We start from the raw sequence: 20609 nt of genomic DNA on the forward strand, positions 1-20609 counted from the left end.
AATCAGGTACCAGCACAGGCAGGAGGCCAGAGGTGGGGAGGGGGGATGCAGGAGAGCTAATCAGGTCACTGAGGGTGGGGCTTGGGGAGGGAGCCCCAGGAAGGAGGTAAAACAGTGCTCACCTCAAGTGTCTGGCTCTCTGTATTACAGATTTCTACAGCACCTCTCTATGAGGCTTGTATTGCAAAGGGCAGTTTGATCTAGAAAGTGCCATCCGGTTTTGTTGCAAAGCAAAGGTTTGGAGAGCTGTCAACTTTGTGCTAACAAGAACTAGGGGTTAGAAGCTGAATATACTCTTCAGAATGACTCGGCATTTCCAACAGAAGGTTTCACTCCAACCCTGTCCCTGAGGCCTTTTCACTCATGAAGTCAGTGGAGGTGATGGCATACAGTTCTGTGCCTTCTCAGAGAAAGCACTGGGAACTGCTCTGGTGTGGCCCTGAAGTAAACTCCAGGAAGGAAGTAAAACAGTCTTAACCTCATGTCTGGCTTTCTGCATTACAGATTTCTACAGCACCACTCTATGAGGCTTGTATTACAAAGGGCTGTTTGGTCTAGAAAGTGTCATCCAGTTATGCTGCAAAGCAAGGGCTTGGAGAGATGTCAAGTTTGTGTTACGAAGAACTTGAAGTTACAAGTTGAACACACTCTTGAGAATGACTTGGCAGCTTGAAATGAAGTTTGGTCTCCAACTCTGTCCCTGAGGCCTTTTCCCTATTTAAATCAAAGGAGAGAATGGCATCCAGTGCCATGACATCTCAGAGAAGGCAGCTGGAACTGCCCAGGTGTGGCCCTAGAGTCCAAACCTGGAAGGAAGTAAAACAGTCTTAACCTCGTGTCTGCCTCTCTGAATTCCAGCTTTGTACAGCACCTCTCTATGAGGCTTGTACTGCCAAATGTAGTTTGGCCTAGAAAGTGCCATCCAGTTGTGATGCACAGAAAGGGTTTGGAGAGCCATCAACTTTGTGCCAAGAAGAAGGGGGGTTAGAATCTGAACACATTCTTGAGAATGGCTCGGCAGTTCAAACTGAAGGTTTCAAGCCAGCCTTTTCTCTGGGGCCTTTTCCCCTTTGAAGTCAATGGAGGGGATGGCATCAAGTGCAGTGACTTCTCAGAGGAGGGAGCTGGAACTGCCTTGGTGTGGCCATCAAGTCCACCCTAGGAAGGAAGTAAACCAATCATTATCTCGAGTGTCTGGTTCTCTGCAGTCCAGGTTTATATAGCATATCTCTATGAAGCTTGTATTGCAAAGTGCCATTTGCCCTAGAAAGTGCCATAAAGTTTTTCTGCAAAGCAAAGACTTAGAGAGCTGTTAATTTTGTGCCAAGAAGAACTGGGGATTAGAAGCTGAACACACTCTTGAGAATGGCTCAGCAGGTTGAAATGAAGTTTGGCTTCCAACCTTGTCCTGGAGGCCTTTTACCTATTGCAGTGAAAGGATACCTATGGCATCTCAGAGAAGGCAGCTGGAACTGCCCAGGTTTGGCCCTCAATTGCAAACTGGGAAGGAAGTAAAGCAGTCCTAACCTTATTTCTGGTTCTCTGCCTTACAGATTTCTATAGCATCTCTCTATGAGGTTTGTAGTACAAAGGGCCTTTTGGTCTATAAAGTGCCATCCAGTTGTGCTGCAAAGCAAAGGCTTGGAAGGCTTTCAAGTTTGTGTTAAGAAGAACTTGTGGTTGCAAGTTGAACACCCTCTTGAGAATGGCTCAGTAGTTTGAAATGAAGTTTTGCCTCCGACCCTGTCCCTGAGGCCTTTTCCTTATTAAAGTCAAAGGGGTGGAATGCCATCCAGTGCAGTGACATCTCAGAGAAGGCAGCTGGATCTGCCCCAGTGTGGCCCTTAAGTTCAAACAGGGAAAAAAGTAAAACAGTCTTAACATCGAATATCCGTCCTTGCATTCCATGTTGTATAACACCTCTCTATTGGGCTTGCACTACACAATGTAGTTTGGCCTAGAAAGTGCCATATAGTTGTGCTGCAAAGAAAGGGCTTGGAGAGCCATCACTTTTGTGCTAAGAAGAACTGAGTGTTAGAAGCCAAATACACTCTTGAGAATGGCTCTGCAGTTCAAACTGAGGGTTTCATGCCAGCCCTTTCTCTGGGGTCTTTTCCCCTTTGAAGTCATTGGAGTGGATGGCATCCAGTGCAGTAATTTCTCAGACAAGGCACCTGGAACTGCCCTGGTATGGCTCTCAGGTCTAAACCAGGAAGGAACTAAGAGTCCTAACCTTGTGTCTGGCTCTCTGCCTTCCAGCTTCATACAGCACCTCTCTACGAGGCTTGTACTGCAAAATGCAGTTTCACCTAGAAAGTACTATCCTGTTGAGTTGTAAAGCAAGGGCTTGGAGAGCTTTCAACTTTGTGATAAGGAAAACTTGATGCTAGAAGCCAAACACACTCTTCAGAATGGCTTGGCTCTTTGAAGTTTTGACTCCTACCATGTGCCTGAGGACTTTCCCTTTAAAGTTACTGGAGGGGATGACACCCAGTGCAGGTACTTCTCAGAGAGGCAGCTGGAACTGCCCTGGTGTTTGCAGCAAGTCCACTCTGGGAATGAATTAAAAGAGTATTCACCTGGAAAGTCTGGCTCCCCAGATTCAAGGATTGTACCACACCTCTTTATGAGTCTTGTACTGTGAAGGGTAGTTTGGCCTAGAAAGTGCCACCCAGTTCTGCTGCAAAGCAAGGGCTTGGGGAGCTTTCAACTTTGTGATAAGGAAAACTTGATGCTAGAAGCCAAACACACTCTTCAGAATTGCTTGGCTGTTTAAACTGAAGTTTTGACACCAATCCTATGCCTAGGCATTTTCCCTTTTGTAGTCAATGGACTGGATGAGAACCAGTGCAGTTACTTCTCAGAGAAGGCAGCTGGAACTGCCCTGGTGTTCACAACAAGTCCACTCTGGGAATGAATTAAAAGAGTATTCACCTGAATTGTGTGGCTCCCTGGATTCAAGGATTGTACTGCACCTCTTTATGAGGCTTGTATTGTGAAGGGCCATTTGGCCTAGAAAGTGACATCCAGTTCTGCTGCAAAGCAAGGGCCAGGAGAGCTTTCAACTTTGTGCTAAGAAGAATTTGACGTTAGAAGTGGAACAAACTTTTTAGATTGGCTCAGCAGTTTGAACCGAAGTCCTGACTCCAACCCTGTGCCTGAGGACTTTTTCCCTTTCATATCAATGCACTGGATGAAATCCAGTGCAGTTACTTCTCAGAGAAGGCAGCTGGAACTGCCCTGGTGTGGCCCTCAAATCCACTTCAGGATGGAAGTAAAACAGTAATCAACTTGCATGCTGGCTATTTGCATTGCAGTTTGTACATATTTTTGTACCTAACATCTCTATGAGGCTGCTATTGCCAATGGCAGACTGGCCTAGAAAGTGCCACCCAGTTCTGCTGCAAAGCAAGGGCTTGGAGAGCTGTCAAGTTTATGCTAAGAAGACCTTGGGGTTACAAGATGAACACACTCTTGACAGTCACTCAGCACTTTGAACTAAACTTTGGCATTCAACCTGTCTCTGAGGGTTATTCCCCTTGAAATCAAAGGAAGGGATGGCATCCAGTGCAGTGACTTCTCAGAGGAGGCAGCTGGAACTGCCATGGTCTGGACTTGAAGTCCACTCTGGGATTGAAGTAAAGCAGTAGTTACCTTTGAGTGTTTCGCTCTCTGCATTCCAGATTTGTACTGTACCTCTCTAGGAGGCTTGTATTTCAAATTGCATTTGACCTACAAAGTGCCATACAGTTCTGCTGCAAAGCAAGGGCTTGGAGAACTGTCAAGTTTGTGCTAAGAAGAACTGGGGGTTAAAAGATGAACACACACTTGAGAATGGATCCACAGTTTGAACTAAACTTTGGCCACTAACCCTCTCCCTGAGGCCTTTTCCCCACTGAAGTCAATGGAGGGGATGGCATCCAGTCCAGAGTCTTCTCAGAGGAGGCACTTGGAACTGCCCTTGTGTGCCCCTCAAGTCCACTCCAGGAAGGAAGTAAAACAGACTTAACCTCGTAGCTGGCTCTCTGCATTCCAGCTTTGTACAGCACCTATGAGGTTTGTATTGCAAAAGGCATTTTGTCCTAGAAAGTGCCATCCAGGTGTGCTGCAAAACAAGGGTTTGTAGAACTCTCAACTTTGTGCTACACAGAACTTGGGGTTAGAAGCCAAACAAACTCTTCAGAATGGCTTGGCAGTTTGAACTGTAAATTTGACTCCAACACAGTCCCTGAGGCCTTTTCAACATTGAAGTCAAAGGAGGGAAGGGCATCCAGTGCAGTGACTTCTCAGAGGAGGCAGGTGGAACTGCCATGATGTGACCATCAAGTCCAAATTGGAAAGGAAGTAAAACAGTCTTAACCGCATTACCTTCCCTGCATTCCATTGTATAACATCACTCTATGAGGCTTGTACTGCAAAATGCAGTCTGGCCTAGAAAGTGCCATCCAGTTCTTATTCAAAGCAAGAGCCTGAAGAGTTAGCAACTTTGTACTAAGAAGAATTTGACATTAGAAGCTAAACACACTTTTAAGAATGTTTGTGCAGGTTGAAATGCAGTTTTTATTCAAACATTCTCCTGGTGCCAACTCTCCCATACATGTCACAGGAAGGGGATGACTTAAAATGCAACTACTGGTTGCCTTTGCTGCCTTGTGCGAGCCATGTTGTCTCTTCTCTGTGATGCTTGTTTGCCATCCCAGCCTTGGAGCCAGCCAATTATGAACTGAAACCTCTATGAACTATAAGCCAAATAAACCCCTTCCCTTTTAACTTTGGGTGTCAGGCATTTTGTCTCAGCAATGAGAGAAAAGTAACTAACACAGAAGATTGGTACCTGGAGTGGGGCCATTGCTGTGATGTTGCTTGGCCATGTGGCTTAAGTTTATAAGCCTTGAGAATCAAATTGGAAAGGTTTTGAGAGAGCAACCAAAGAGGCAGCCCTGGTAAGCTCTAAACTATATGGGAAATTTTGGTCGGAGCCTGGAAAATCAGAGTACTGATGGAAATGCTGCCACTTAGGATGAGGTTCAGGAGGCCTCTGTTGAAAACTGCATTGACTGCTTGATCCCAGGTAGTGTATATTGTGCTTTGGGAAGTAGTTAGTGTGCATTTTGCTTGTGTTTAGAGACATTGCCTGGGTGGCAGAAAATTTCCGTGCAGTATATTGTTGGGATGGTGGCATGGTTACTGTTTAGGGCTTTTGGCCGGATCTGTGCTGGAAATTAGGACTGGAGAACCAGCAGGGTGATTTGAAGCATTCAGCCAGAGAGGCTCCAGTGCAGGTATGGATTACAAGGACAAAACAGAGGAGAACGTAGTTGTAGAGAAGGAACAGGACAATGGAAAAATGACCTGAAGCCTTTTACCAGACAGGAAGAGTATATTTGGATTGTAGGAAATCACATGGGACCTCCTTTAGTGTAGCCGCTTCTGTTGTCAAAGTTATGGGAAGCAAGATAGATGCTTAGGAGTGAAGCTCAGCCGGTCCCAGCACCCAGAAGGAAGCTCCCCCGCCTCCATCCCAGGCTCCTAGGGCAGTGAAGCTCAGCTGGTCCCAGCAACCAGAAGGAAGCTCCCCGCCTCCATCCCGGGCTCCTAGGGCAGTGAAGCTCAGCCAGTCCCAGCATCTGGAAGGAAGCTCCCAGCCTCCATCCCAGGCTCCCAGGGCCAAGAAGGTAAGCTGCTCCCAGCACCCAGAAGAAAGCTCCCCCACTGCCATCCCAAGCTCCTAGGGCAGAGAAGGTGAGCCACATGGGTGCCAGAAGCACCCCTCCTCTGTAGAAATGAGAAGACACATAAACATGCCTCAAAAACAGACTTCTGGATCACCTACAGCAACCCCAAAGGGAAAAAGATGGAACAATCTGATACTCAAACACCTGGACTCTCTGAACTGGCAACAAAAGAGGATCTGGGAAAAATGAAATCAGAAATAATTACTCAGATAACAGCAAAGATTTTGCTCATGGTGCAAGACATGATTAATAAATCTAGAGAGGACACAGATAAAAAAAATAGAGGATCTGAGGAACATGATGGAATCCCAACATGGGCAACAAACGGAATCCATAAAACACATACAAACAGATTTCCAAGAGATTAAAAACTCCATCAAAAGTCTGTGCAGCAGAATGAACCAATGTGAGGATAGAATTTCAGATAGAGAAGATAAGATTGCAATTAATGAGGAGGAAAAGAAAAATTGCTTTAAAATTGTAAGGGAACATGAGAAATCAATCCAGCAGCTGCTAGACGATGCAAAGAAGAATAACATAAGACTGATTGGAATCAATGAAGAAACAGGAGAGAGTGCAGATGACATCAAAAAACTGTTCACAGAAGTGATGGCAGAAAACTTCCCAAGGAGGGGAAAAGAGCTTGACATACAGATAAGTGAGGCATATAGGACTCCAGCTAGCCTTAATCAAAAAAAATGTACACATAGGCATATAATAGTTAGGATTCCAGAAATCCAACAGAAGAACAAAATTCTACAAGCAGTGAGAGAAAAGAAACAAATCACATACAAAGGAAAGCCCATCAGAATTACAGCAGACTTCTCAATGCAAATCCTTAAGGCAAGAAGAGCTTGGAGTGATGTATTTCAAGCCCTAAAGGAAAACAGCCTCCAACCCAGATTGATGTACCCTGCAAAACTATCTTTCAAAATTGATGGAGAAATAAGATACTTTCATGACAAAGAGCACCTCAGGAACTTCATGAATACCAAACCAGCACTCCAAAAATTTTAGACAATACCCTACTAAAAGACAATGAGGATCACAACCCCAGGAAACCCAGCAGAATGAATCCATTGGGCCTGACAAATTAAACACAAAGTGGGAGAATCCAACAAAAAGAAAAAGTCATGACAAGGCTTTTAAAACTTTTAACTTCATCTCCCTAATGAGTGTATAATTCAATCTTGTTATTGTACTGATTAGTATTTTTCTGATTCTAGAATTGCACACCATTCCTTGTGCTATACTGGCTATTTATCATCTTCTTATGTGTACTTTTTAATTGGGTTGTCTATTGATGAGCTCTAAGAATTCTTTATATATTCTGGTCATCGGTTATATGTATTGTAAATATGGTCTGTTTAACGACTACTTTTCATTTCAATGATGTCATTTAAAATTCTGAATTTTGATGGAATCTCATTTATCAATTTTTTTCTTTTATACGTCATGTTTTTTGTATCCTAGGTAGTTCTTGCCTACCCTGAATTCATAAATATTTTCCCTTATAATTTCTTCTTAAAGTTTTATACTTTTAGGCTTTCTTATTTCGGTTCATAGATCCCTTCAAGTTATTTTCATGTATGGAAAAAAAGAGTTGAGGTTAATTTTTTATATATGGATTCCAGGTGTTCTAGTGCCATTTGCTGAAAACACTCTCTTCCTCGGCTCTTGAATTGAGTTTATATTCTATAAAATGCTAATGTTAAATAATCTTTCAAAACTCAGTGGACTATATATGTGTGGTTCTATTTCTAGATTCTCTGTTTTATTCAAATGATCTATATGTCTTTCCTTACACCAACACTGCCTTGATTACTGTAGCTTTAGAAGAAGTCTTAAAATTAGGTACTAAACATCTTCCAACACTGTTTTTGTTTATGTTTTGTTTTTGTTTTCAACTTTTCTAGGTCCTTTGTACTCCTACATAACTTTTAAATTTCAATATCCAATTCTTCATTTATAGCAAGTATACACAGACCTGAATTTTTATATATACCTTGTGTTTTCTAATCCTGCCAAATTCAAGTACAAGTTCTAGGGGCTCCTAGAGATTTCTTAGTATTTTCTCTGTAGATGATCATTTCATCTACATATAAAGATTTTGCTTCTGCCGTGCCAATCCTATCCTAGTTGTGTCATTTTATTGCCAGACTATTTTGGTTTAGACCTATGTTTCAAAGTCTAATGGACAGATGAAGAGTACCATATCTGCCCTTGTTCCCCACTTTAGGAAGAAAGCATTGTATTGTCTCCATTCATAGAAGGAGTTTTTGTTGGAAGTATGGAGTACATGTCTTTGATCTGTTGAGAAGGTTCTGTTCTACTTCTAGTCTCCTGATGGCTTTTACCATGAACAGCTGTAGAATTTAGTCCAATACTTTTTCTCCAACTAGTGACAGGATCATCTGGCTTTCTCCTTTCCTCTGTTTAAATGATGATTTTTGGGGGTGGATCTTCCAATGCTGAACCAACACTGCCATCCCTATAATAAAACCACTTTCTACATCCTGCCAGATCTGACTTCTAATAGTTTGTTTTGTTAAACAAATTTCTATCTATGTTCATACTTTTTTCTTCTATTATCTTTATCCAGTTTAAGGATTAGCACAATGTTGATTTCCTAAAATGAGGGGAGAAGTGTTCCTTCTTTTTTCTGCTTTAAATGTTTGATATAATTTATCAGTTAAAATATTTATGAGCCTGCTGTTGTCATATAGGTAGGTTTTCAAGCTAGAAATATACTTTCTTTAATAGGTGCTATTCAAATTTTATATTTCCTCCAGAGTTAGTTTCATTAATTTGTCTTCCAAGGTACTTCTTAGAAGTTGTCAAATTTATTTCAAAACAGATTTTTGTAATATGCTTTCTATATCCTTTTAAATTCTGTAAAATCTGTGGTAATGTCTCCTAGATCTTAATATTGTAATTTAAAAAATGTATAACTGATATTGTGTAACAGGAAGAAAAGGTCTAAAAGAGCTGAGGAATTGGGAGGGGTAAGGGAAGGGGAAAAAATGGGAAAGGAAAAAATATGAGAAGAGGGAAAAAAATGGAAACAAGGTCTTTGCGAATAGGGAAGGGTGGAGGGGGTGAAGGGAGGGCAAGGGAAGGGGGAAACAAATAAGAACCAAGAGACTCATGTAATCGTACAAGATCCCAATGATGAATGTAACTGTATTTTATACCTAAAGTGTACCAATAAAGTTAATAGGGAAAAAATGCAACTACTTCTCAAGGAAAGCAGCTAGAACTCTTGTCATATAGATATCAACACCTCTGCAGTAATGATATGCAACAGTAGTCATTTCAAGGTCTACCTCTCTGTATTGCCCATTTGTGCAGCACATCTCCATGAGGCTTGCATTGTGAATGGTACTTTAAGCTAGAATGTAGTATCCACTTCTGTAGCAAAAAAGGGCTGGAGAACTGTCAACTTCATCCTAAGAACAAATTGAAGTTAGAAGTTGAACACACTGTTAAAAATGATTGTGCAGTTTGAAATGTGGTTTTTATTCAAACATTCTCCAGGCACCAGCTCTCACATATGAGTCAAAGGAAGGGGATAACATAAAGTATAGTTACTTCTCAGAGAAAGAAGCTACAACTCTTGTGGTTGGGAATCACCTCCACTCCAGTAATGATGTGAAACAGTAGTCATTTAAATGTCTGCTTCTCTGCACCGTACATTTGTGCAACACATCTCTGTGTGGCTTGTATTGTGAATGGTACTTTGGCCTAAAAAGAGCTATCCACTTCTGCCTCAAAGAACTGGCCTGGAGAGCTCTTAACTTTGTCTCAAGAAGAACTCAAGGTTAGTAGCCAAACACACTTTTAAGGATGGTTCTGCAGTTTGAACTGCAGTTATTTTTCAAACATTATCTTGGTGTCAGCTTTCCATAAAGGCCAATGGAAGGGAGTGACCTAAAGTGCAGTTACTTCTCAGAGAAATTAGCTAGAACTCTTGTCATATGGTTATCAACTTCACTGTAGTAATGATGTGAAATAGTAGTAATTTCATTGTCTGACTCTCTGTAATGTCGATTTGTGCAGCACATTTCTATGAGGTTTGTATTGTAACACTTTAGCTTAGAAATTACAATCCATTTCTACTGCAAATAAAGAGCTGAGGAGCTGTTAAATTTGTCTTAAGAAGAAATTGACATAAGAAGCCAAACATGCTGTTAAGAATGGTTCTGCATGTTGAACCACAGTTTTCTTTTAAACATTCTCAATGTGCCTGTTCTCCCATACAAGTCAACGGAAGGGGATGACATAAAGTGCAGTTACTTCTCAGAGTAAGCAGCTAGAACTTTTGTGGTATCACCATCCCATCCACTCCAGTAATGACATGAACTAGTAGTAATTTCATTGTCTGACTTGCTGTAATGCCGATCTGTGCAACACATCTCTATGAGGCTTCCATTGTGAATGGCACTTTGGCCAGAACATTCCATCCAATCCTGCTGCAAAGAAAGGACCTGGAGGGCTTTCAACTTTCTCACAAGTACAGCTTGATGTTAGAAGTAAGCACATTTTAAAGTATGGTTCTGCACTATGAACTGCAGTTTTCATTCATATATTCTCCTGGTGGCAGCTCTCCCATACAGTCAAAGGTAGGGGAGGACATAAACTACTAGCTACTTCTCAGAGAACGCAGATAGGCCTCTTTTGGTATCACCTTCACTTCCACTCCAGTAATAATGTGAAACAGTAGTATTTTCAATGTCTGCCTCTCTGTACTGCCAATTTGTGCAGCATATCTCTATGAGCCCTGTATTGTGAATGACATTTTGGCTTAAATTAAGCTATCCAGTTCTGCTGCAAAGAAAGGTCCTAGAGAGCTGTCAACTTTGTCCGACCAAGAACTTGATGTTCGAAGCTGACAGCAATTTTAAGAAAAGTTCTGCAGTTGAAGTGCAATTTTCACTCAACAATTATCCTGGCACCAGCTTTCCCATACAAGTTAATGGAAGGGAATGACATAAAGCAGAGTTCCTTCTCAGAGAAAGCAGCTAGAACTCTTGTCATATGGTTATCAACTCCACTCCAGTAATGATGTGAAACAATAACCATTTCAATGTCTGCCTCTCTGCACTGCACATTTGTGCAGCACACCTCTATGAGGCTTGTACTGTGAATGGCACTTTGACCTAAAAAGTGCCATCAATCTCTGCTGGAAAGAAAGGACCTGGAGAGCTGTCAACTTTGTCATAAGAAGAACTTGACATTACAAGACAAATACACTTTTAAGAATGGTTTTGAACTTTGAACTGCGGTTTTCATTTTAACATTCTCCCATCACCAACTCTCCCATAAAAGTCAATTGAAGGGGATGACATGAAGTGTGGATAATTCTCAGAGAAAGTAGCAACAACTCTTGTCCTATGGCTATCAAATCCAATCAGGGAATGATGGGCAACAATAGTCATTTCAATGTCTAACTCTCTGCACTGACAATTTGTACAGGACATCTCTATGAGGTTGGTATTTTAGAAGGCACTTTGGCCTAGAAACTACTATCCAGTTCTGATGCAAAGAAAGGGCCTGGATAGCTTTTAACTTCGGCCTAAGAAGAACTTGACATTAGAAGCAAAACACAGTTTTTAGAATAGTTCTGCACTTTGAATGCAGTATTTATTCAAACATACTCTGGGGGCCACATCTCTCTTCCAAAGGAATGGACAGGTGTGACATAAAGTGTAGTTACTTCTCAGAGAAAGCAGCTTGAACTCTTGTCATATGGCAATCACCACCACTTCAGTAATGATGTGAAACAGTAGTCATTTTGATGCCTGCATTTCTATACTGTCAGTTTGTGCAGCTCGTAACTATGAGGCTTGTATTGTGAATGGCACATTGCCCTAGGGATTGTCATCAAGTTCTGCTTCAAAGAAAGGGCCTGGAGAGCTGTCAGCATTGTCCTATGAAGAACTTGAGGTTAGAACCCAAACACATTTTTAAGAATGGTTCTGCTCATCCAGGGGACCGTGAGGACAACCCCCCAGGGAGGCACACTGGCTGCCAGTTTGGCCTTGTGGTTGGATGCAGGTAGCTGTGCCCTGCTCTGTCCAGCTTGCTCTACCTGCTTGCATCCAGGAGACCATGAGGACAACCCCCAAGGCAGGCACACCAGCTGCCAGTTTGGCCTTATGGTCAGATGCTGGTAGCTGTGGCTTGCTCTGTCTGGCTTGCCCTACCTGCTTGCATCCAGGAGACCATGAGGACCCCCACTGCAGGCCCACAGGTTGCTGGCTTGGCCACATAGGTACCTGTAACAACAGCCCCCTCCTCTGGCCTCTTGGCTGTGCAGCTACCCAGTTCCACATTACAGAGGGAGAAGGGGACATAAAGACCTGAGTTGTTCTGAGTTGTAGAGGTGAACAGCAGAGAGAGGGCCTCTTTCAGGCTCCCTGATGAAAAGTGAAGCCCACTGGAAAAGTGAAGATAATCTCTGCAGTATAGGCACACCAGACCACCATACTTGGTAAGTTGGAGAGATCATCACCTCCCATTTGATCCTAGACTATTTTCGGGGAAAGATAGCTGGAACCTGTAGTAGAGCCTTGTGGAGTTCAGCCCTGTGGGAGGGCAGGGAGCTTAACTGGGGAGTTGTAGCCAGAAGTCTGTCTGAATCTCACAGGTCTGTGACTGGCTTACTGGGACTCATTGACTTATAACTGAAAGTAGCAAAAACAAAATGAAAAGACATTGAGGCAAGTCACAAACCCAGGCTTACACCTCACAAAAGGCAATTTCTGGGGAAAATGAGGTGGAAAAGTCTGCTAATCAACCACCTGAACACCCTGAACTGATAGCACAGGAAGTAACAAAACAGATGAATGAGGATCTGGAAAAATTCAGAGCAGAAGTAATCTCACAGATAACTACAGAGATGGTGAGCAGAGTGAAAGACAAAATTAGAGGCTCTAGAACAGAAACAGATAAAAAAAAAGATGAGCTCAGAAATATGCTGGAAGTCATGAATGCCTAGTATAAGAAAGAAATAGAAATCATGATCACCCAACATAAGAAAGAAATGGAATCCATGAAACAGATTCAAACAGATGTTCAGGAGATTAAAAACTCCATTGTAAGCATGCATAGCAGATTGAGGGAATCCGAAGATAGAATATCAGATATAGAAGTCAGGATTGCAGTTAAGGATGATGAAAACAGAGATTTCTTAAAAATAGTAAAGGACCATGAGAAATCAATCCAGCAGCTGCTAGATGATGCAAAGAAGAATAACATAAGACTGATAGGAGTCCAAGAAAAAACAGCAGAAAATACAATTGACGTAAAAAACTGTTCCAGAAGTAATAGAAAACTTCCCAGACTGTAGTGGAGAATTGGACATTCAGACAAGTGAGGCATATAGAACTCCAATTAGCCATGATCAAAAAAAATCTATGCCTAGACACATAATAATTAAGATCCCAGAAACTCAACAGAAGAACAAAATCCTGCAGGCAGTTAGAGAAAAGAAACAAATCACCTACAAAGGAAAGTCCATCAGAATCATGGCAGATTTCTCAACACAAACCCTCAAGTCAAGGAGAGCCTGGAGTCAAGTATTTCAAGTGCTAAAAGAAAATAACTTCCAACCTAGACTGTTGTAAGCTGCAAAATTATGTTTCAAAATCAATGGGGGAAATTAGATACTTTCACAACAAAGAACACCTGAGAAATTTCATGAATACCAAACCAGCACTTCAAACAATCCTAAGCAATATTCTAGAAAAACACAATGAAGATCACAACTCCATGAGGCCCAACAGAGGGAAGCCACCAGGCAAGGTAAGAAACTAAAGTGAAAGGAAAAAAACCCCAAGAAATAAAAGAATCACCAATAGTAAAACATCATGACAAGGAAGAATCAATATCTATCAACTATAACCATCAATGTTAAGGCTCAAATCCATGCAATCAAGAATGAAAAAGGTTAAGTCACAACAGATCCAAGAGAAATCCAAAGCATCATCAATTCTTACCTCGAGAACCTGTACTCTAATAAAATGGAAAACACAGAAGAAATGGACAGATTCCTAGACACATACAAATTACCAAGGCTAAATGAAGAAGATATATGAATTCTAAACACCCCAATTACAACGAGTAAAATTGAAAATATAATAAAAAAATTTACCACCAAAGAAAAGCCCAGGTCCTGATGGCTTCACTCCTGAATTCTACAAGACATTTAAAGAACTATTGCCATTACTCTTTATTTTTTGTTAAATTCTTTTATTGGTACATTTTAGGTATATAACACAATTACATTTCTCATTGGGAATTGTACCTTTACATAATGCATCTTGGTTCTTATTTTTTCCCCATTCCTAGCCCTCCCTTCATGCTCTCCACCCTTTCCTATTTACAAAGACTTTATTTCCATTTTTTCCATTTCTCAGCATTTTTCCTTTTCCTTCTTTCCTTTCCCCTGCCCCTCCCACTACCCCTACCCCTTTGGACCTTTTCTTCCTATTTTGCATTACCGATTATTCATTCTAATCATTGGTACATTTTAGGTATACAATATAATGACATTCATCATTGGAAATTTACACCTTTACATAATCTCTCTTGGTTCTTATTTTTCACCCTTGCCCAGCCCTCCCTTCAACCCCTCCATTCCTCCCTATTTACAAAGATTTTGTTCCTATTTTTCCATTTTCTCATATTAATCCCATTCCCTGCTATCCTTTCCCCTAGCCCTCCCACTTTCTTCCCCTTTGCCCCTTTTCTTCCTATTTCACATTACCTATTATACATTTTAGTCCCTATTTACACTTTCAGTTTCTCACACCAGAGAAACTATTCAGTATTTATTTATGTGTGTCCTGTTTATTTCACTTAAGAATATTGCCTCAATGTGGATCCACTTAGCTATAAATGTCTCAAATTTCTCATTTTTTTCTTTTTTCGGGAAAAATAATAAAAGTTTACTTGCAAGCAGGCAGGACTGCCAGAAACTGGTCTGGTCAGTGTCCATGTCCTGCTTTTTGTTAGTCTCCTCTTTTATACCTTTGTTAGTCATTATCTCATCCCTAGTGGTCTTTGTTAAGTAAATAAAATTCCAATTCCTATTTAATGGTTAGACACAGGTGGTTTCTGTTACTGATTACAGTCCTAAACACATGACAGTTAAAGTAGATATATCACAAGTTTGCCCAAGCATTGCAACTTTGTACTTCAGAGTTAAGATGTTATCTGTAGGAAGGCTACAGATTGAGTCATATATCCATCGCTTTAAACAACCAGAGCAATGGGCTAAGGCAAGTTTTATTTTTCTCAGAAGTAGTATATTTATTTCACAAATACTTAGGATTTCCCAGTTTTCTTCCCTCCTTTTCAATGCTGCACAGCAAGGCACAGATGGGGAAGGGTGTAGGCCCAGCATAAAGTACTGTCACCCATGCCAATGGGCTTGGCCCCACCATCTCCATCAGCTGTCACTGAGCACAGTGGTGTCACCTACCGACCCCAGCGGCACACTGGAGTGTGACACACTATGGGTGATGCCCAGGACACTGCTTTCTCTCACTCTATCTTCTGAAAGGCCTTGATGGGAGCGACTCTGAGAGCAGCAGGGTGCCGTGGTGGAGAAACCCTGGGCTGGTGTTTCTGGAAAGTGAAGAACATGGGCAAATCCTGGCCCCTACACCCTTCAGCTCGGGGTGTTGGATGAGGCAACAGGACCCTGGGCCCCATTCACAGCTACAGTCTACGGTTGGTGGCATCAGGGCTGCACTGGCCCCAGGAGGTGCTCACTGTTTTGGTGAATTTTATATACAGAAGCAGTGCTGCTCCTCAGTGTCCCAACCTTGTCCTTATGCTGTGTCCAGCTTCTTGGCTGAGCAGAGGGGGAGTTGATGAGGTTACCCCTCAGATCCCTGCAGCTGCAACCACCTTGCCCTTCCAGTGCCTCAGACTGCAGTGCTGAATGCACAAGGCCCTGGTGGTGCTGGCTGTGTCCTCACATTTGCTGTCCCACAGAGGGGACCGACGGGCAACTGCCTGTCAGTGCCTCAGCCAGGGTCCCACCTGCAGCCCACCAGGTACAGAGCCCCTGGGCACCCCAAAATGTCTTCCATACTTCAGGCTCTCCTCTGGGCTGTAACTCGGGGGAGGGGGGGAGATAAGTGAGCCCTGAGAGGGAAATAATTTCCCAGGACAACATTCCTTCACTGCCTCACTGCAATCCTGATTCTGTACAACTCAGAATGGTTCCCCCCCCACTTCTCCAGCACACTTGCTGTGGGAGAAATTCCAGCTCTTCTCAGCCAGAGAGTAGAAGGATTCTTTCTCTCCAAGTCATGAGACTTCTTGTTCAGAATTCTGGGTTGTCTCACGGTAGCAAATTATTTTCAGAAACAATGGAAACTCTGTTTCCGAAAGTGTTTCCTGAGGCTGGGCAGTGCTCAGCATGCTGCCAGAGTCCTATTGGGCCAAGCCGTGGCACCCTGCACTGAGGGCACACACACAGCTCTGGAGTGGGCAGGATGCAACCTGCACACCCAGGACTTCTTCCTGGCCACTAGCTTTTGTTTACCCATGATTTTATCATCGCTTCTCAAGAGTTTTGCATTCAAATCATTTCCTCATAGTTTAGTGGCTGCTCAGGCACAAACTAACTAAAGCACTTAAGGCTGGCACCCCTGGAGCTCCCCCAACAACCCCAACTTGTCTTTGCTGGATCTTGAGAAAAGGGGCCAAACAGTCCAAAGAGGTCCTGGCTGGGTAGCTGCTCACAGGTTTTCTAATTCAGCTGTCAGCTTGATGGAGGCCCCAGCAAACTGAGCCAGCTGTTTGATGTGTGCCCTTCTTCCCTATGATGGCACCCACAGCCTGGGTCAGGATGAAGAGATTCACGATCTCCTGCTCTGGGTGTGAGTGATGATGTGGGAATGGGCCCAAATGGTGGTGCAGGTACAGGCTGGCCAAGTATCTGGAGTATGTAGTGAAGGGGTGGTAGGGGGCAGCGGGGAGAACCCCTTGGGGCCCTGCTGGTGGAGGCAGCATGGACAGTCCTGTTGAAAAGATGACAAGTGTGCTGAGGTTCAACCCCAGTATCAGATTGGCTTGTTGATTAACGGCCAGCATGTCATTTTCAAAGGCCTCACATAGCTTCTTCTTAATCTCTACCTCAGCACTGACACAGGCTTCCACTGTGCCCTTCACAGTGACAGTTTGCTCAGGGTTGTATATACCCAAATCCTGCAAAGATGAGATTGTTATCTTGGTCCCTGTCTCATGTTCAATTTTCTTCAAATTTCTGCCTTCTTTGCCAATCAGTCTTCCAACCGAGCCATTGTGGGCCAAGATTTTCAGAGGAATCTCTTTAGCTAGTTTGGTCTCATCGGCCTTTTTCTGCATGATTTCAAGGATCATGCCGCAGGCTTCAGACATCCCCTCTGGGGTGGCATGGATGGTGACAGGCTTCTCTGCAGCCCCAGAGTTCTCCTTCCTGTGGATGTCTATCTGGGACTGGGTCTTCTTAGTGATGTTCTTTATGGTCAAGCTCTCCTTTCTGATGATGCCACCAACAAACTGGGTGGGGACCAGGATCTGCAGCAGGAAATCAATCTGCCTGGCCTGAGAAGAGCCCCCAGGGGGGTGGCCTTGCTCCCGGAAAGAGTGGTCCCCACACTGGGCTCCCTGGGAGGGGGGTGAAGGGGAGCTCGTCTCTTCATTGGGGATGTAGGAAATCTTGAAGTAGTTTTCAAACTGATGCTCACTTAGCTTCTCCATGGCTATTTTTGCTTCTTCTCTTGTTGCATAAGTGACATTGATAACAACAGTTTCTGTATCTGTGTTGACTCGTTCCACATTCTCCACTGTCCCATACTGAGCCAAAAGTCCATCCAATACTTCCCACTGTAGGTGAGGAGGGATGTTTTGAATCTGAATTTTCCTGCTCCTTAGATTTTCAGAGACCAAATAATCAACTTCCGTGATTTTCCCATGCAATTTCACTTTACTAGAGAGGGTCTCAATGGCATGGATGGCCCAGTTTTGGTTGGGGTAGTCCATGAAGGTGTAGACAGACTTGAGGAGGACCTGTCCTGCCAGGGGCAGCTTCTGTCTCCGAAGAGCTGCCAGAGGTTGGCAGTGACATCAGGGCTCAGGTCCCCAGTGTAGAGCTTGTTCATCATCTGCACCTTCCCCTCCACTCCAACCCCCTGCGGGCCCTGTGCCTGCCCCGCCCCTAAGGTAAGTTTTATTTTGTAAAGGGATACACTATTTTGCTTCTACAACTACTTTAATAGTTAATCTACTAAGCTGTCTCAAACTTTTTCCCTATCAAAACAAACCTCATCCCCAGTTAGTCTCGCCCTCTCTTGCCATTGTTTGAGGCAGCCTGGCAGCTCCTTCCCCAATAAAGCCCTGCCTGGGGTTAAAAAAAAAAAAGAAACTTCACCTATGTGTTTACTCAAATTGACTGAGAACACTGTTGTAAAAGGCCTCCCTATAGCTTTTATTTATTTATTTATTGGTACTGGGGATTGAACTCAGGACCTTGTGCTTGCAAGGCAGGCATCAGCACCACTGAGTTAAATCCCCGGCCCCTTTGAGACAGGGTCTTGCTCTATAGTACAGGCTGACATTGAACTCACTGTGGAGCCCAGGCTGGCCTCAAACTTGTAGTGATCCTCTTGCCTCAGCCCCCTGAGTACTGACATTACAGGTGTGTACCACCACACCTGGCCAACCTTCCTATAGCTTTTAAACTCTATAAATCTTTTGATGAAGAGTGAAGGATGAACTGTGCCTAAAGGTCTTTCCACATTCACTGCATTCAAAGGGTGTCTCACCAGTGTGAGTTCTCATGTGCTGAGTTAAGGCAAAGTTGTCACAAAAGGCCTTTCCACATTCTTTGCACTCAAAGGGTTTTTCTCCAGTATGGATTCTATAATGCCGAATGAAATTTCCAGGTTGTGTAAAGGCCTTTCCACATTCTTTGCAAACATAGGGTTTCTCTCCAGTGTTACTCCTCATGTGTCAAATGAAGGAAGAGCTATAGGAAAAGGATTTTGGACATTCTTTACACTTTAAGGGTTTTACTCCAGTGTGGCTCCTCTTATGTCCGATAAAGGCAAAGTGCTGTGTAAAGGCCTTTCCACATTCATTGCATTCATAGGGCTTCTCACCAGTGTGACTCCTCATATGCTGAATTAAGGAAGAACTGTCACAAAAGGCCTTCCCACACTCTTTGCACTCAAAGGGTTTCTCTCCTTTATGAGTTCTCTTATGCCTGATGAAAGTAGAGCAATGAGCAAAGGCCCTTGCACATTCACTGCATTCATAAGGCTTTTCACCAGTGTGAATCCTCATGTGTTGAGTGAAGGAGGAGTTGCGACAAAAAGCTTTCCCACATTCTTTGCATATAAAGGGGTTTTCTCCGGTGTGAGTCATGTTATGGTGGATAAAAGTAGAGCGGTGAGTAAAGGCCTTTCCACAATCAGTGCACTCATATAGTTTCTTTCCAGTGTGGATTCTCATGTGTTGGGCAATAGAAGAGCTGTAGTAAAAAGCTTTCCCACATTCTTTGCACAAAAATGGTTTTTCTGTACTGTGTATATGCTGGTGCTCTGTGAGGTGAGATCTGCGTTTGAAGGCCTTCTCACACCATTACATTCATAGGGCTTCACAGCAGTATGAATCTGTTGATGCTGAGTAAGGGCCAAATCCTTGCCAAAGGCTTTTCCACATTCTTTGCATTTATAGGGCTTGTTCCTTGGATCAATTACATGGTCTTTTCCTGGCTTTTCAGAGCCATGTTCATGGATAGCATCTTGTGCAATGACTTGCTCCTGTAAAACTCTTAAACACAGATTATCACCTGTCTTCAAATCATCATGTTTATGGCTCTGCTTTCCAGAACATGTCTCCTTAGAGAGGTCTGTTCCTGGCCTCAAGTTGCCTTCCTGCATTTCTAATAGCCTTTCCTCATGTGTGGCTTGCCCCAAGCTGGAATCCTTTGAGGATCTCTGTATTAGTTGTTCTTGATAAGAGGATTCCTTGGAAAAGACTATCTGAGAATCAGAAGGCTCTGATCAAGTTTTGCTTTCTCACCTGTACAGGTGTGTTGTAAGAGGCCTCTCTTCACCATCCATAGTCCCTGTCCATACTCCAGTGGATACATCAGCTCTGCTTTGGGAACAGGACACCCCAGTGAGACCAGGAGCTCACAGTTCTCCAGCATCACTTCCTGGTACAGAGTCCTCTGGGTCAGGTCCAGATGCCACCATTCCTCCCCAGTGAATGTCACAGCCACATCTTCAAATGACACCAATGCCAGCGCAGGTGCCGCCATGGGATGCAGTGGGAGGAGCAAGGCTGTGATGGGGGGTGACCAGAGCCATTAAGGAGGCCTCAGCGAACCCCTAACTCCAGTCTTGGGGAGCGTAGACCCTCAAAGTTTCAGCTTTGTAAAATACACACAAGGCTCAAAGCGACGCAAGCAGATGTGGGATAGAGGGCTGATGCCGAGGCCTCCCCAAAATGCTCAGTGGACAATTCTGTATGGGAGGGTGCACAGGAGGGAGTCACAGTTGACGGCATAGGTGCGAGTGGGTCCTGCTGTCCTCACTGTCCTTCTATGCTTGGTCTCAAAAAGCTTAAGAAGCAGCTTCCAACCCACACTCCAAGCCACCACCAAATGACATCATGAAATTTCTCATTTTTTATGGCTGAGTAGTACTCCATTTTATAAAAAACCCCACATTTTCTTAATCCAGTCTTCAGTTGATGGGCATTTGGGCTGTTTCCGAGTTTTAGCTATCACAAACTGTGCTGCTATGAACATGGACACACATATATCACTGTGGTATGATTCTTTAATTCTTTGGGGAAGATCCCCAG

General features: G+C 43.3%; 2 pseudogenes; both read right to left on the bottom strand.

The window, feature by feature from the left end:
• Positions 1-16492: 16492 nt before the first annotated feature.
• On the bottom strand, positions 16493-18006 carry LOC101720471 (insulin-like growth factor 2 mRNA-binding protein 2 pseudogene; annotated as a pseudogene).
• Positions 18007-18470: 464 nt separating this feature from the next.
• LOC101720829 (uncharacterized) lies at positions 18471-20165 on the bottom strand (annotated as a pseudogene).
• Positions 20166-20609: the final 444 nt, after the last annotated feature.

This window comes from Heterocephalus glaber, unplaced genomic scaffold, assembly GCF_053883595.1.
Source record: "Heterocephalus glaber isolate CG9 unplaced genomic scaffold, H.glaber_assembly_v1.0 deba00001813, whole genome shotgun sequence".
NCBI classification, from domain to species: Eukaryota; Metazoa; Chordata; class Mammalia; order Rodentia; family Bathyergidae; genus Heterocephalus; species Heterocephalus glaber.